Source organism: Thalia democratica, chromosome 4 (assembly GCF_965202585.1).
Source record: "Thalia democratica chromosome 4, ktThaDemo2.hap1.1, whole genome shotgun sequence".
Lineage (NCBI taxonomy): Eukaryota > Metazoa > Chordata > Thaliacea > Salpida > Salpidae > Thalia > Thalia democratica.
This window is the reverse complement of record NC_139168.1, coordinates 58,279,431-58,293,827: the sequence shown is the minus strand read 5'-3', so window position 1 is coordinate 58,293,827 and position 14,397 is coordinate 58,279,431.

The window sequence follows — 14,397 nt, the reverse complement described above, 5'->3', positions numbered from 1 at the left end:
TCGTTGCATAAAAACTTTGATACAACTTTGATTATACTGTACTACTTTTACTGTTTTTTTTTTGTGGTTAGTTGCTTTTGTAAATTTTATTTTTAAACTTATTTTATTATAAAAAAAAGATTGTTAGAATATATAGATATTTTTTGAAAACACTTAGCTTTTGAAATTTAATGTAAACAATGTCCAGATTTACCATTTTTAAGAGACTTAAATAAATTTGATTAAACAATTAATTTAAAAGAGTTATATGTATAAGTATTAGTTTATTGAACAACAAAAAAACTCTCAAAATATTTGGTCCTAGGACCTGGTGCACAAAAAACCTTTAGGTTATCGAGTCGTACACCACGGATACCTTTTAACGTCTTGTCCAGTACCGATAAACATGTTTGAAATCTGAAAGGGTTAACTCGTACGTAGTACAGTACTTATTAACTTGTCTGGACTTCACGTATCTAGACAGTTTCAGTCGAGAAGAAAATTCAAAACATTTTTGATATTAAACACAAATATCTTGAGTGATAAAAATATTTAGGCTTATATTAAAAACTATTCTAAACTTATATCGAAAGTTAGGGTAGGTTGAATTAAAAATGATGAAATTTAAATTGCTTTACCCTCAAAAATCGTACACCATTGTATATTTATACTAAAGACGTTTTAAATTCATTGGAACTTCATTTATAGTAGTTCAATTATTTAGATGTTTAATTGTTAAGGAGACTATATAAAACTTAGTCTTAGATTTTAAAAATTAGCTAACTGAGTACCACTTACAAAAATTAAAAAAACATTTTTAAAATATGTTTATACGCTACAATTGTGGCTAGTTACATATTTTTAACATTATGAATTATACTATATAATTACATACAACTAAAAAAAATGTACATACTTTAGTGAAAAAATAATAGTGTGTTTATAATATTATAACAACCTAGGAAAGTAACAAATTATACTTTCGCCAACCTATTGATTTATTTATTGCATTTATTAAACGCTATCCTGTTGCTTAAATTTTTAGGCAAGAATAAGTATTAAATATTTAGATTACTTAAGCTAAGTTTGTTACCAGTTATTTATTTTTATTTTTTCTTTAAAGAAACTAAGCTAGCTTATTATTAAAAAGTTTGAAATATTTTTGTTCTTTTTATGTTAAATATTGTATTTGTTTTAAACATTTAGTAACCTAAAATAAACAACTTTAAACGTATCATAATATTCAAAATTTTATTTTTAGTTATGAAATTTACAGTGTAACTCTAGAACTGTAATCCCTTGTTTTAAAAAACTTTGCAAAGCATGTATTTAGATAGAAAGTTAGGTAAAAAAATTCAAAGTTGTGTTAACAAAGTCTACTTTTACACTAGTACTTTTTTATCTAAGAGTATGCTAAAATTTCTGAACAATTTTCAGATAAATAGTACTTAAACAAACTTATAGTAAAATAAAACATACCTACATTTCAGAAAAAAATTTTTACTTACAAGTAACTAAACAAACTTTAGTTCAAACAAAGAAAGGTTTTTAGGAAACACTGCTCCATAAATACTGGAAAACAAATTTGCAGTTTGTATAAGAAATATATCTTTTAGTCAAAGTTTTACCAGTTGTTATAGATTAAATTAAAGTTTTTTTTTTAAATACTATACGTTGATTAAAACAATGCAACTAATTTAACTATAACTTGAAGAGAAATATTTTCTCCGGTTATAAAAACATAAATACTACGTAAATAAAGCTAAAATTTTATAATTTTTGGTGACACGAAAAAAAAATATTAAAAGTTTTAACGATGTTTTGTTAATTTTAAAACTTCAAGACTAAAATAATTTTCATAAATTAGTTTTTCTAAGAATATCTAGACACAAATTTTACACATTTAGATGACTTCTCAAATTATACTTCATCGTAAAACTAGTTTAAAATAAAAGCCAGAAAACCTCGATAAAAAAAAATTGTAATGTTAAATTAAAACACTAACTTAATATATATCAAAAAAATTACAAATATTAAATAATGCTACAAATTGATTTTTCTAACTTATATTTTGTGTTAGTGTTTAGTCTTTGTTGAATTAAAAAAAAAACTTTAATAAAACTTTACGACCTTAAGCTTGTTTATTATATCTTAAGCCTAACAAACTTACTTTCAAATACGTTAACTTTTATTTCAATCAGTTTTGCAGACTTTTACACTTTAAAAAAGTTTACTTTGTTTTATCTGTTTTTTTAAAGTCCTTTAGTTTAAATCATATTTGTTTATATTTAGTAATCACTAAAGTCGAATTGAGTTTTTCAGTTTTTACTAATAAAAATGTACTAAAGTATTCACCTTTTAACCATAAAAGATAGAAAGTAGTTTATTCAAATTCCATCTGTAATTATTTATAAAAATAATACTTTGATATATTTTAATATAAATCATTCAACACACCACTTTTCTGCTCCTTCCCTCCATACCGGATATAACACCTCCTTCATCGCTCATTTGTGGGATACCTCTGTTGGAAGGTCCGTCCCTGACGGAGTGACAGCTTTTTTTTCGATTGCTGCTCATGAAAAAGTTTGCCCGGTGTTGCTTAACTCCTCCATCCTCGTTTCTTCCTCCCATTATTGCTCGTTAATTTAATTTGAATTATTTATAGTTTTTATTAAAAAAAACTGTTGAACATTAGCTTTAAATCAAATGAATTGTTGGGTATGTATATCAATTAATTAGATTAAAATTTAGATATTTTTTACTGTTTTTATAAGCTAAAAGCAAATTTGAAATTGGTAATGCTAGACACGTACTAAAATTTGTTTCACTAATTAAGTACTTTTTTCTAGGCTGTACAAAATATCAAATAAACTTTTAAAAATTCACAGCATAGAAACAATGTCACTTTTTTTTATACTATAAAACGTTAATCCTAAAGTTATTTCAATAAAACTGAAAAATATTTAACATGCCTTTCTTTTTTTTTTTAATAAAAGGCTTTTTTCCTGAGAGTTTTGAAAGTTTCTTTTTTTCTAAAAACTTTTTTGTCTTTTTGTCAAAAGTATAAAGAAATTAAACCAAAATAAATGACTTAAAAATTAGATTTTAGAAGACTTATCATTTGAATAAAAGTAGCTAAATGCTTTTCCTTTGAATTGAAATAGTTTTTAATCATTATTGATCCAGTCTTAAGACTCACTAAGCAGGAACATTATAGACAGACGTGAGTTTTATGAATTTTTCGTATAAAAATTTAATGACATTAACTAAAGATGCAGACAGTTAATACCTGAATATACTTAAAAATTATATTTTTTATAAAAGCTTGTTCCCAATTTAACAATTTTTTACAAACTATACAAAACAGTTTGAACTATTAAACATTTTTTTAAACTACGCTAAAAAGCAATTCCTAGAAAATAAAACTGTAAGTAAACTAATTTGGTACAATATAAATTACTAAAGTATGTATACATATTAAAAAAAATCAAAGTATTAATATATCTTGTTTTAATTTTTTAAGTACAAATTGATAAAAAATACTGTAATAAAAAGTACAATAACTAATCTTTTTTTAAACATGTAAAACAAAAGCCTTATACTGATAGACAATTTTAACAGTAAGCTAATTTTTTTAGGACATTTAGCTTTATTTAGTAAGTAAACTTTGTTTGTTATTTACATTAGAAGAGATAATTTAGTACTAAAAACAAAAAAAAAGACTTCTGAATAACATCGAATTTTTTAAAATACTTGATGTTTTTAAGTTTTGAGATCTAAAGTTTAATTTTGCGGTTAGTTAGAAAATTTAAATGTTAAGAATTTGTAAGTTTGGAAATTAAGGGTCAAGAAATGGCAAAATTTAGTTATTAAAGTTTGATGAATTTTTCCTGCCAAATTAAAGCTTTGGCTTGAAGCTGAAAAAATTGACATTTGTTCGATAATTGAACTTGAAATTGCAGATAAAAAATTTATAAAGTTTCTGTAGATTTTTGTTTCCTGGTTCCTGCATAAGTAATGTTATTAATGTATTTGTTTTTTAAAAATGTTTACATTTTACCCAATCACAATTTATACTTATTTAAAATATAAATTTAGATATATTTTGTTGTTTATATTTCATTTACCTAAAGTTTTCTTAACTATTTAGAAAATTTAATAAATAACTGAAAAAAAAATATTTTATTTTATCTGTACACCTTATTTTAAAGTGTATGCTCTAAAATATTTAAAATATTATAAACCATCATGTCAATAAAAAAAAATTGTTTTTTTAATTAAGTACTAAGTTTTCAACGAAAATAGTTCAAGAAACTTAATGTCCATAAAATATTGTTGTAGTTTTTTTATTTTTTTCAGTTTTTTTTAGTTGTTATACTGTTTTTACGCTAACTTCATTCTGTTTGGTCGATTTTTATCTATCAAAAAAGTTTTAAAAAGAACCTGAGGAACAAAAAAATTACTTTTTTAAGTCTTAGCTAAGGCTTAAGGGTTGCAATAGTTGTATAACTACTAACAAAAGTGCTTTTCTAATATTCTTCTAATTTAGTACTTTATATTTGATAGTTTCAAAACTTTTTAGATTTTTTTTATTTGAATAACCTAAATTAGTTGTCAACATGTGTTACTAACCTAAGCCTTTATTTTAGTGTTTTACACGCAATCTAAGAATGAATTTTACAACAAATAAAAAAACGAGTTAAACAATTTATACTTATATACAGTTAAACAATATTATAAGTCTAGGGTATATAGGTAAAAATAGATACAGAAGATCATTAAAGTTCAACACTGTTTTACATACATACTAAAAAATAACACTATAAATACATGCTACCTGTCTAAAAGAAAATGTGGTAAATATCATTAAAATTTAGAAAGTTTGAGCAAAATTTCAAATTTCCGAAGATTTAATGCAATTATTTAACTTTGTTGTTTAAAAAACAGACTAAACTTGTTTTCATGACAGAAGTTTCAATAATCTTTAATAAACAAGCTCATCAAATTTAAGTTTTTCTTTAAAAAAAAACGAAAACTTAAACTGTTGTAAAAAATAAGTTTAAAAGCTAACAGCTAAATGAACTCCTTCGTTATAAGGCAGACTTAGTTTCTTTCTCATTTAGACTTTATTCACATCAATCATTTTGTGCCAAAATAGCTAAAAAATATTTTTTTTTAACATTGATATTTTCCTTTGAACTTATTGTACATTATCAGAGATTTTTTAAAGATTTAACAGGTAAGAAAAGTTACTGATCAATCAATATTGCTTTAGTAAACAAATTTTAGTTTAAAGTTTAAAATTATTACTTATTTATTTTATATTTTAAACTATTTACTACTAGTTTAGAATTTTTTTGTAAAAACAAATAAACTTAAAAAACAAAAATAATAGCCAAACTTTTTGTTATGCACTAAAATAGTAAATAAACTTTTGAACCATCTCAAACTAATTTATTAAAACTTTTTATTAATTTTAGAAGTTTAACCACTAGTTTTCAAATTTTTTATAACAAAAAATAAGTCAAATTACACAAAAATGTTGCAAATTTTCTTTTTGAGGATTAAATAAATTTAGTCAAAATTATTTTTTCATACAAAGTAGACTTCAAGCATATTTAAAAGTATTAAAAAATTTGAACAACAATAGTAATTTTTTTTCTATGTCATACATATCTTAAAAGTATATTCAAAAAATCACTTACTGTTTTATATTTTAAAGTGTTATAATTTCAAATCATAGTGAAAAAAAGTGTTAATAATTTGTTGTTTGTATTTGGTTGTTAATTATTTTAACTATCTGAAAAGTCAAACTATAAGTGGTAAAATATTTTTTACTAACATTAATTAATTCATTAGGCTAAAGTACTTTTTTAAACTGTCATAAATTCAGCATTACCATGTTAAAATAAACTTTTATTCTCATTTATGTCTAGTAGTACTCTTTTTTTTTTAAACAATATTTTAGTTATTTTACCTGTTTTTATTAAATTACAACTAATCAAAGCCTTGAAAATCAAACTTAAACTTTTAATTTAGTACAAATTCTGTTATAATTTCAAAAGGGTATAAAGCTGACTTAATTTTTTTTATGGTAGTAAGCATTTTAATTTAACTGGAACCTTGAAAAAAGCTAACTAGATACTTCGTTTCAAATAATAGTACTTATAACTAAACGTACTTGTCAGCCAAGTATTACATTATTTATAAAACTAGCAATTGCTTATATCCGTGAAAGCGACTAATATGTGAGGTAATCGATTCCTGTGGCTATAAAATCTCCATTAGTTTCACTTCTAACTACTATTACAAACTATAAAAATATTTTTTGCTTTATTTTTATACTCATGTACATACTAAAATAAATAAAAATTCTATAGTAAATCATGGTGTGAAACCTTTATTATACACAGTACTTTGATTAAAAGTTTTCAGTTTGTTGTACTTGTTAAAGTATACAATATAGGTTTTTTATAAGTTCATAGGATTAACACTAATTAGTTTGTATCAGCGTTTCCATAACTAATTTGCATAAATGACCATATGGTAAATTAAACAAAATAGTCGCCCTGAATTAGTATAAATTGCTTCTACAAAAGCAATACTGCTTACTTTTGGACACCATGATTTAATTTTTTATAGAAAGTAGATAGTAAAAATATACAAATTAAAACAGTCGTAAAAAATTCAATATATATTTTCTATACCTCAAAAAAAACTAGAAACACATAAAACTGTTACATTTATTGTGTTGTATGAGTCTAGCTAGTCATAGATAAATGAAATTTTTTATATCATTTTGTTTAAACCAAATAGTTTTTACAAACATGCTTTATGCAAAAAGTTTATTACGCCTTCTTCTAAAGTCTCCAGTACACTTCTTCTAGTTTTATTTTAGCCGACAAAACTTATTTCTATAACAATAATAGATGCATGCATTATATGAAGTATGATGATAGTGTAAGAGAATTAAAAACTCAAAAAAAAATATTAGATGTTGAAAGTCTGTACCTATATGAAATAGGTCTGTTTATGTTTAAGTTTAACAATAAATTGTTACCACATAACTTTAAAAATTATTATAAAAGTGTAAAAAATGTCCATAGTCATCATACGAGCTCTTCAGAAACAAATTTCTTCCTACCTAGATTAAACAGCAAAATAGGTCATAAATCGCTATCCTACCAAGGAAGTAAGTTATAGATTAAGCTACCATTATACTTAAAAAATATAAGTCATTTTGAAAAGTTCCAGGATGAACTTAAAAATTATCTTTTAAATAGTGATTCTCAAGGTTATTAGTGATCATTCCTACTCGTCTGTTTACTTTATTTAAGAAGTTAATAGTGTTTGTCATTTTAAATCAAAATTTCATTTGTTTTTTTATTTTTTGTTTTTTTTGTTCGAAAATTGACTTATTTGGTTACATTAACATTGGTCTAGTCTGGGTTTTAGCATTTTCTAACTGATTATATTTTAAGATTATTCTTTAAGATTACTATTTTGAATTAAGTTCAGAATACTTAAAAACTTATTTATTGTTGTGCTTACACTTATTTTCTTTTTTAGTATGCAAACGTAAAAAAGTAGTTATAGATGTCTATACTTTACAGAAAATAAAGTATTTAAATAGTAAGCTAATATAACTGTTTCAAGCAAACTTAAGTTATTATTTTATTTATTTTTTTGATGAAATTAAAGAAAAAAAAATCTTTTTTATGTTTGCAAATTTTTCTTGCTTTCTATTATTACAGTTTTAGACTTGGAAAAGTATTCAAAAAAAGAAAGAAAAATAAAGATTTAAAAATTGAAGGAAATTTATTGTTCTTAATATCCTTATTGTTAAAATTGTTATAGTTTTTTATCTTTTTTTCTTATAAAAAGCATAAATTTACACTATTTATTTTCATATTTTATAAAAGTTAGGTTCAGTAATTGTAAAAATGACTTCTTAAAATTCTTAAAAAAGAAATTGCAATAGCTTATTTTACTGTTCAAATGTAAAGTAGTTTTTACTGTTCAAGAAAAATTATTAAATAAAATAAAAGTTACCTTTTCAACAAAAATACTTAAAACTTTTTTTTTTTAATTTCAGCTTTATACATTTTACCTTCTTTAAAGAAGTTGTAACCTACAATTCAAGTATTCACACGTTTGTAATTAGTGTTGTTTATCTACTTTTAAAAGTTAATTTAAAGTTGTATATATATTTTTTAGTTCATATGTTACTAAACAAGATTCATAGTACATTTTTAAACACAAAATTCAGTTAATTTTTGTTAAGTTTTATTTTCGTTTAATTGATTGTTTTATTACTAAAGATTTAAACACTTAAATGATAAAAAAACTATGTGTAATAGCTCGTAAGAAACTTTATAAGCATGTGGTGTACGACTCGATAACCGAAAGGTTCCTTTGTACACAAGGTCCTTAGACCAAACTTTTTAAACGCTTTTTTTACCGTTCAATAAACAATATATATATAGTAATAAAAAAACTCAAGTTCATTACAAGACTTGTCTAAATTAATCAGTAGAAACAAAATTAAAGTCGTAACTAGTTTTAAAAGATTCAATGTCATCATTTAAAACTTACTTAAAAAATTCTACCACCATATTTTAGCAACAATAGTAAGTTTATTTCATGTGTTTTTGTGTCGATCATTTTCTTGTACATATTTTAAAATTTTTGTAAATAATTTTTTTTAGATATTTCATCTACCTAAAAATGTACAGTTGTTTTTAGTTTTTAGAAGTAATTGACTTCAAACCAAATTTATTCATACAAATTTAAATCTACTATTTAATTCACAGACCTCTCGCTTTTATTTTCAACATAAGTTTTACTATCAACAAAGTAGGTTTGTTTTACAAAAAAAAAAAAAAGTTATCTATTTAAACTACAAAAAAAAAAACTTGATAAGCAGCTTTACCAATAAAACCAACACTAGTTAAAGTATTTTAATCACTGTTATGTTGTTTATTGAACGATATTAAAAAAACTCAAAAAGTTTTGTCTAAGGACCTGGTGTACAAAGGAACCTTCCAGTTATCGAGTCGTACACCACATACGTATAAAGTTTATTACGAGCTATTACATATAGTTTTTTATCATTTAAGTATTCAAATCTTTAGTACTTAATGAAAGAAAAGAAAACTAAACGAAAGTTATAGTTAAACTAACTTAGTGAAATTTAGCTCGTACTTCTATTGTACAATGTTATAACTTTGAACCATTTTTTTAGTATATAAAAAGTTGCAAAAACATGTGAATACTTTTTTACGTAAATTAAATAAATTTGTTTGTATACTATAGATTTAAAAACGTTTCAAGTTCATTTAAAATGTTCTATAAAACTATTTTTTAGAGACCAGAAGTAAGGAACTCATAAATAGTACAACATTAATAACTTAGACTAGCCTTTAAGGGTGGTCTTAAGTTTTTGTTTTAATAGAAATAACTCAAAAAGCTATTACAGTAACTATAAACACAAATTTTTAGGAAATGCTTTTTTATAATTCTAACGTGTAAATATTGATGTTTTTATTGAATTTTATAACAACCAGACGATTATTTATCTTTTTTGAAACAATAACATTTGATTTTAATAACAGTCGAATAAGGATTTTTTTATACTGATTAACTTATTACTTAGTTAAATTAAATCGATACCAATTGTATTAATTGTAAGATAACAGTTGTGCATTAACACTTATTTCTGATTCATTATATCAATGTTTACTTTAAAAACAACTATTACTTAAGAAGTGTTTAATTGTTAAACGTTTTTTTGTATAAACTGATGCCTACGTGCCTGTATCAAAATAAGAAAATCACAAAATGTTATCCTTAAATCGGATCCGGCGCGTCAAGCTTCAATTGCTCAACTTATGCAAAACAACATGATCTAGTTTTTTTTTTTCAATTTTAAGTTATTAAAATAATTTATAATTTGTATGAGTAAAGTATAGTCCTAATTGCTTTATTAATCTATTTTAATTTGGTTTTCTAACATATTTTTTTTTCTATTTAAATAGAAGTTTACAAACTTACGCCGATCCGCAAACGAGTTTTTCTTTTACACCCGGACCAAGACATTATTTTTATTACAAACACCCGCTACTTGTTAGAGCTTCCAAAACCAGATTGGTATAAAAAGTGATCTTGAAATTAATTTGAGTAACCACTCTGTTGTTTGAAGTTGTGCTGTATCGAAATTTTAAAAAGAAGTCTTACTTGAAAATATTAGAACTAATTAAGCAAGTTGATTGTAGTTTTACTTTTATTCTCATTCATAGTAGCTTAAAAGCTCAAAACAACCTTAAACTTAGCACATAAAAACACATGGGAAAAAAGTCCAAAAAATTATAGCAACTATGATCGCATTTATGTTTTTTCATCTATTAATTACCAAAATATTAAATACAGTTTTGATTTATACTTTTAGGGAAAAACTTTTGTTCTCTTTTCCGATTAAGGATACTTTAATTTTCATCAATTAAATGTAACATTACTTAGAATAATTGAAACAGTCTTGGGATATAATTATTAAATTTATTAAACAGTGTTCGTTTATAGACTATATAAACAGAGTTGAAATGTAAACTAAGTTATATCATTATACCTCAAGAAACTATATACTGACCCTTTTAAAGATAAATGACAATTTGTATATATAAGGTAAATTTATATGTAGTAATAGATTAAATGTATTTAAGTTACTCTATCACTAGTGCGTAACATTAATAATATTATGCTAATTTAGTAATTTTAAACCATTAATTTATACTAGAAACACTTTTCTACATGACAGAATTAATTTAGAACTGTATTTTTAATTACTAATGACAGAAGCATTTTTTACTTTCGTTTCTCAACAAATGAATTTGTATTTTAACTATGTTGTATAATACATTTTGTTTTGACTATTCTTTTGTCTTCTAAGTAAATAAAAAATACGTTTTAAATAACTAAATTTTATATATGATTAAGTATCAACGTTTAGGCTCAAAAAACCCTCATCTCTAAACATTAGTGAAATAAAAGTAAGGCACACTATTACAGTGCGTTGCTAAAACGAAACATTGTGTAGAGAAAACACTCAGTTTAACATGAAACCTATAACTTTCTATGTTTTTTTGTTGTTTTAATATAATGGATATGTTTTAAAAAATAAGTTTTAAAAAGAGCTTTAGATTTTCGTGTGAATTTAACTTTCAAATCTAATAAAATCAAATATTACTTTGATATTAATTTTATTTTTCAAAACTTAAAAAATTAAAGTAGGTTTGATGGTGTACAATTAAATTTTTAGGAAAAGTTGTTAAATTTTCTATTGTAGTTTAAAAACATTGGTAACCATATTATAAAGAAAGAACAATCATAAAATACACTAAAAACAAAACACACTTTGTAAGTCTAATTAAGATCCCTTTATTGGTATATTAAGAACATCTTCTAAATTAAATCAGGCAATTTTAAAATTGGAACATTTTTTTAATGTTTAACCATAAACAATACTTTATAATAAAATAGTTGTTTAAAGTTCTAAAGTATAAAGGAGTTTTCTTGTAACCCATTAATAACTAAAGGCAATAATAATTTTAGCAACAAACAATAACTAAAAACTAATATTGCGAACAACACTATGTAAAGCCTTATTTAATCAAAAATATATATGTTTTCAAACATTTTACAATGTAATGAAAATACCACTGTTAGTTCTTTAGAGTTAGCTAATAAATCAAAAAAAAATTTGAACGTTGTAAAGATAATAATATTTAAAGCTATATACTGAACATCGTTTAATTATATACTTGTGCTAAGATTTAAAAATAGTTTCGAGGGTTTTCTTATTTGATCTTTGTTAATAAAAACAATCTAAACCAAATTCGCAGCTGTCATTTTGTTTAAAAATCAACGAGTTTAATAACTGATGTATAAACGACTAAATTATTTTTATGATGTATTCTTCAGTTATTAAACTCGTTGATGGTTTAACAAATAGTAGCTTCTTTTTATAAATTACACTTGTTCTCATGTCAGAAAAAAATTCTGTGCATAATGGTCAGGAAACAATAAAAAAAATGAATGCTATTTATTGATTTTTAATATTTTATTTTTTCTAATAAACATAGAAAAAAGTTCTAAAAAAATGAAGAACACATAAAAAACTGTTTTTAAAAAATCTTTATATATCGTTCAAAGCTAACTTTTGACTGTGATATCGATAGTCTTAATCATATTTAATAAACCGACGTTAACAGGAGACTCAATTAAAACGCAGCAATGATAGTAATTAACCTTTCTGAAGTTTTAAAAGTACAAAAAAAGCGTAATAAAAGACCACATGTACGCTAATAATTTTAGCATGCAGCCTCAGTTATTTTATAGTTTCTGATACAATAAATGTATGTAAAACAAACCTTAAGATATTTTTTTTAATGTTTGTCTAAATTCTTGAGCTATCTTAATAAAGCATTAATAAAAAAATCACTACATCCATTTAAAAAGGTTTATTTCACTTTTTTAGTTGCAAGCTTTATTGATCAAACAGCGTCACTACTAATTAAAGTTGCTAAAAAAAGAGAATTGAAGTAATGGTTGAAAAAAATTCGAAACCAAACACTTTTAGTGAAAATAAATATTTTTTTTTAAGATTTAATTATGTCGACCAGAAAAACAACAGAATAGTTGTTTTAGAGCTGCAACTGTGCGAAATGCGGCCCGCGGGTCAAATGTAAACCGCAACTCAATTTTAGCAAAAAGACAAATAAAGTAGAACAAGCAAGACTATGCTTTCGTTATAAAAACGCCTACAAACATGCTATTAAAGTGTATCGGTGATTCCTATTTTGTGTTTATTTCATTATATAATTGCTCTTATAACCTTGTACAAACCTTTAAAATTCTGTACAAGACGTTAAAAGGTGTCCAAATGGTGTGCGACTCGATAACCAAAAAGTTTTTTCGTGCACCAGGTCCTAGGAGCAATCTTTTTGAGCGTATTTTTTGTCGTTCAATAAACAATATTATATATATTTATTTAAAGTTAATTTTTTAGATATACTATTAACGATATTAGATGTTAAAAATATTTTTAAATAAGTATAAGCTTTATGCACTAATTCAAAAGAGATATTATACCGATTAACAATAAGCCTTACTTTACTAACATTTAACAAAATTTTCAGAGACAAAATATTTTTCCTAGAGTAAGTAGTCTTTATGGTCCTAAATGATTATCCTATCTTAGTTTTAAACTGTGGGAGGAAATTTCCAGAAATATAAAATATCAGAACTATCTTTAAGTATTTCAATCTTGGCTTGGAGATATTTAACTTAAAAGTCAGTGAGATAAATGACAAGTTCAAACTTTTATAGACTATAATTTAAATTTGTTTTATCATTTTTATTGCTTGTTCTCTCCCTTTTCTTCAGGCTAATTGCTGGTGGTCTCATTAACTGGGCCTGAGCAGAGCTAAATAGAATTTTTTAGTCTTGTATCATAAGTATGTGGTTTCATTTTCTATGACAGTGTGATTAAACGAGTAGGCATGTTATTATTACTATTAGTATTGATTTTATTTTACTAGACTGTAAGTGTTACATCTATTTCTTAATATATTAGTAATACAAAAACTACTAATGTTCGTTTTGTTATAGTTTCTACGCATTAAGCGTTTCATCAGAACAATAACAAAGATAACAGCAAATTTGTTTTTAAAGAATCACAAAAATACACATAGTGACGTGTCAAATAAATTTGATTAATCTTAGTTTGCTAATCTTAAAAACAACTTATGCACAAGTCAACTTATGTTATTTTTGTCTTGTTTGTTCTTGTTATTAGTTTTCTTTTGTTGCTATATTCGTTATTTAATAAAATTTTTTACTCTTAAGTAGTCAGAAAAAAAATTATTGTTTATTCTTGATTGTTATTACTTTTATTAATATTTGTTTCAATATGCATTTTTTAGTTGTGAAGACAGGGTTACTTTCTTTTTTTTTTCTTTTTTTTAGCGTTGACTCTTTTTAATTTTTTCTTTTTCGTATTTCTAGGCTACATAAGTTACATGTTTTGTTGTTTTTCGGTTTTGTTTTAGTTCTGCAGAGTGTTTCCCATTTTAAATCATAGTACTTGTTTGCGTCTTTTACTCCCCCTATGTTGATAACTAAGTATTATGTCTTTTTAATTTATCATTAAAGCTATCATTATGATTACTGTATCTATTTTTGAATGTTGTGCTTGTTGAACCTACGTAAAATTTTGTTATATTTTTTTTTATTGTAGCTCAGTAAATTATACTGTTTGCTAGGCAGTTATTGTCTAAAGGGCGTTTTTCTTTCCTGCAGTTGCAGGTTTTTTGTTGCTGCTTGAGGTTTAGGTTGTTTAATATTTTTTAGTTGTCTTTA